At 41.8% G+C, this 5,000-nt stretch overlaps 1 protein-coding gene across 1 annotated transcript in view; it reads left to right on the plus strand.

Annotated features, from left to right (window-relative positions):
- The window catches only part of col24a1 (collagen type XXIV alpha 1 chain), a 126,587-nt gene that overhangs the window by 70,978 nt on the left and 50,609 nt on the right, over nucleotides 1–5,000 (plus strand). The gene's annotated exons all lie outside the window — the stretch shown is intronic.

Consider the following 5,000-nt stretch of genomic DNA (forward strand, 5'->3'; position numbering starts at 1 on the left):
TTTTAACATCGACATCGCGATGTGCGAGTGAGCGATAGTCACATCGCCGGAACATGCGATGTGAAGGGTAGTAGCACAGTAGCACCAGCGGGAGATATTACGCGCTTCATGAGGCGCACGCGCGCGGTCTCTTGCTCTCTCTCTCTCTCTGCCGTGCACGCGCTGCGCGGTTTGGAGCACAGTCTCTGTCTCGCGGGCGCGCTCGCTCTAGATTCCGGAGATTTTAACTAATTCGCGGGCATCAGTGAGCCGCTATCAATATGCGGGAGACTCCCGGAACTTCCTTTGGGATGTCTGTATTTCTATTCTGAAATAATATCAGCATTATAATTATTGAATTTTCATTAGGCTATTTTTTTGGTGCCCCCTCAGCTCTTGATGCGCGTGGAGCGGCGACGCTGACAGGTGTGGTGTAAAGCTGCTGTTTAAATGTGTTCGGCTTTTCTGTTTACAGAAACATGTTCTCTAATCTGTTTAGAAGATTTAATACAACATATATAAAAGTTTTATATCATTTTGTTTATTTCATATGATTATGATGACCAACATCAACAGTTGCACTTTGGCTAAGAAAAGTTGACTTAAAAGATTGTGAACCAAAATGCTTCAAAAAGTGCCACAAAAAGTTGTTTTATAAAATATATATTTATTTTAAGTTATATTGTTGTAAACCAATCAGGGGGTTGGTGTAAAGCTGCTGTTTTATTTAAAAATGTGTTTTGCTTTTGTGTTTACAGAAATTTTCTAATTTTGTAATAAAATATTAAGTGACCTTTTTGTCACTTGTAATGAAGCTTGCTTATTAGTGAAATTATTAATATTATAGAATGGTAATTATTGTATTTAGCCTGGAGTTATGGCTCTCAATATCGCAATATATATCGTTGGGGGAAAAAATATCGCAATGTAATTTTTTTCCAATATCGTGCAGCCCTACTATCTATCTATCTATCTATCTATCTATCTATCTATCTATCTATCTATCTATCTATCTATCTATCTATCTATCTATCTATCTATCTATCTATCTATCTATCTATCTATCTATCTATCTATCTATCCATCTATCCATCTATCCATCTATCCATCCATCTATCCATCCATCCATCCATCCATCCATCCATCCATCCATCCATCCATCCATCCATCCATCTATCCATCCATCCATCTATCTACAGTATATATATATATATCTACAGTATCCATCGTTCTATCTACAGTGTCTATCTACAGTACCTATCTATTGCTCTATCTATTATTCTATCTATCGGTCTGTCAGTCTGTTTATCTTTTGTGTTTTCTAGGCAGTTTTTTTGTAAATGAAAGTGGTCTAAACTCTTAGTAACATTGTTTTTTGTTCAGTTTAATTGAGCAAACATGTTTGTTTTCCCATTGTGTGTGTGTGTGTTTGTGTGTGTGTGTGTGTTTGTGTGTTTATGCTCTTGTAAAATCAGAGTCGTGACACGAGGATCTAAAGCTGTTTGGGGAAACTTAAAAAAAAAAGCCTTTAATGTGTTCCATGAGAACTTCCTCTCGCCCGATGTTTCGATGGGAAGATGAGACTGCATTCTAGAGGTTTCTGAGGAGGATTTGCTTTAAACACGACGCAGAGAAACATGCGGCTGTAGTTCTGGTGTTCTGGTTTGTGTTGGTCTGTAGTGTACAAGCCCACGTGTGTGTGAGGCATAAGAGATCCGTGCACTTCAACAACAGCAATCTGGAGAACACACACTTTATGACCGCCATGACATCACTCGAACTCCACCAGATCAGACGGAGGAGACACTGTAGATTAGCCGCTCGAGTCCTCAGCCTCTCCAAGCCCTCCACACTTGATTTACTGTAAGATTGTGTAGATATCTGTGCTGAAAAATCACAAAAATAGTTCAAAAGAAGATTTTCTGCAGTCTTGAGTTTCCACTGAAGACTCACAGAAGCCGAAACCTTCCAGACATGGAGCCCTATATTAGCGCTCTGAAGCGCAAGTATCAAACGCGAAACGCAAGTAACTCTGTGGGCGGATCCCGGCGCTGTTGCTATTATACCGGCGGGATAAACGACTCTTGCGCCCGACGCAAATCTAAAATGTGTGTGTCTGAAGTCGCTTCGTTACTCATAGGTGTGGTTTGGGCGTAACATGAAATAAACCAATCAGAGCGTCCTCTCACATTCCCTTTAAGAGCCGGCGCGCTTGTTCCACGGCGGATTGCTATTATAACGGCGGATGGCTATTATAACGGCGGATCGCTATTATAACGGCGGATCGCTATTATAACGGCGGATCGCTATTATAACGGCGGATCGCTATTATAACGGCGGATCGCTATTATAACGGCGGATTGCTATTATAACGGCGGATCGCTATTATAACGGCGGATCGCTATTATAACGGCGGATTGCTATTATAACGGCGGATCGCTATTATAACGGCGGATTGCTATTATAACGGCGGATTGCTATTATAACGGCGGATTGCTATTATAACGGCGGATCGCTATTATAACGGCGGATTGCTATTATAACGGCGGATTGCTATTATAACGGCGGATCGCTATTATAACGGCGGATTGCTATTATAACGGCGGATCGCTATTATAACGGCGGATTGCTATTATAACGGCGGATCGCTATTATAACGGCGGATTGCTATTATAACGGCGGATTGCTATTATAACGGCGGATTGCTATTATAACGGCGGATCGCTATTATAACGGCGGATTGCTATTATATCGGCGGATTGCTATTATAACGGCGGATTGCTATTATAACGGCGGATTGCTATTATAACGGCGGATCGCTATTATAACGGCGGATTGCTATTATAACGGCGGATTGCTATTATAACGGCGGATCGCTATTATAACGGCGGATTGCTATTATAACGGCGGATCGCTATTATAACGGCGGATCGCTATTATAACGGCGGATCGCTATTATAACGGCGGATTGCTATTATAACGGCGGATTGCTATTATAACGGCGGATCGCTATTATAACGGCGGATTGCTATTATAACGGCGGATTGCTATTATAACGGCGGATCGCTATTATAACGGCGGATCGCTATTATAACGGCGGATCGCTATTATAACGGCGGATCGCTATTATAACGGCGGATTGCTATTATAACGGCGGATTGCTATTATAACGGTGGATTGCTATTATAATGGCGGATCGCTATTATAACGGCGGATCGCTATTATAACGGCGGATTGCTATTATAACGGTGGATCGCTATTATAACGGCGGATTGCTATTATAACGGTGGATCGCTATTATAACGGCGGATCGCTATTATAACGGTGGATTGCTATTATAACGGCGGATCGCTATTATAACGGCGGATTGCTATTATAACGGCGGATCGCTATTATAACGGCGGATTGCTATTATAACGGCGGATCGCTATTATAACGGCGGATTGCTATTATAACGGCGGATTGCTATTATAACGGTGGATCGCTATTATAACGGCGGATCGCTATTATAACGGTGGATTGCTATTATAACGGTGGATTGCTATTATAACGGTGGATCGCTATTATAACGGCGGATCGCTATTATAACGGCGGATCGCTATTATAACGGCGGATCGCTATTATAACGGCGGATCGCTATTATAACGGCGGATCGCTATTATAACGGCGGATCGCTATTATAACGGCGGATTGCTATTATAACGGCGGATTGCTATTATAACGGCGGATCGCTATTATAACGGCGGATTGCTATTATAACGGCGGATCGCTATTATAACGGCGGATCGCTATTATAACGGCGGATCGCTATTATAACGGCGGATCGCTATTATAACGGCGGATCGCTATTATAACGGTGGATCGCTATTATAACGGCGGATCGCTATTATAACGGCGGATCGCTATTATAACGGCGGATTGCTATTATAACGGCGGATCGCTATTATAACGGCGGGTTTGCTATTATAACGGCGGATTGCTATTATAACGGCGGATCGCTATTATAACGGCGGGTTTGCTATTATAACGGCGGATCGCTATTATAACGGCGGATTGCTATTATAACGGCGGATCGCTATTATAACGGCGGATTGCTATTATAACGGTGGATTGCTATTATAACGGCGGGTTGCTATTATAACGGTGGATTGCTATTATAACGGCGGATCGCTATTATAACGGCGGATTGCTATTATAACGGCGGATTGCTATTATAACGGCGGATTGCTATTATAACGGAGGGTTTGCCGGCGCACGCCAGGAGCGGTTCACAGCCGAGGAGACCGACGTTCTCGTCAGGGCCGTAAAACACAGAGAAGTGACATTGAGGATGATGGAGAAACACACACATTAGCTTCGGTTAAACAGGCGTATAATAATTTGGGTAAATGTTTTGCTAGATTTATGCCTATTTTTCCACATCTTCACGGACACAACAATGATTTCTCGTGTGTTAATATTTTTCCTTGTAATAATGTATGATTTGCAAAAATGAAAACTGCTGCGTCTGTTTAGATTAGAGAATCAAAGTGTGTGTGTTGTTCACACGCTACATAATTCTGGAACTGCAGAATATCACCAGGGAACGTTTGCGCCGGAACACACTCCTCTTTACACTTCATTTATGTAAGTGAGGAGAGCAAAATAAAGTAAGCTGTGACATATTATACCCAAATATTCTTCATACAGAGACTACCAGACAAAATTATACAAATTTGGGACTAAAAGTTATTCCGACGGACACTTTGAGCTGGTCATGTTCTGCTGAAGTGTGTGTCTGTAATTGCTAACGCTCTTTTCACATACACACTGAACACAATGAAGCATTGCTTGGTCACTGGTTGAGCTAAACTGGTATTATCTAATTGTGTAGTTAAATTTACCAGCTGACAGATATTCAACATAATTCATGTGTGAGAGTCTAACAGAAGGACGGACAAAACCTGTCAAATATCAACTGATATTGTCATATTTTATCTCCATTTTCTAAACTATAAACGGATGACGTGAGAGCTGTTGAG

Source organism: Phoxinus phoxinus (assembly GCF_949152265.1).
Source record: "Phoxinus phoxinus genome assembly, chromosome: 18".
Classification (NCBI taxonomy): domain Eukaryota; kingdom Metazoa; phylum Chordata; class Actinopteri; order Cypriniformes; family Leuciscidae; genus Phoxinus; species Phoxinus phoxinus.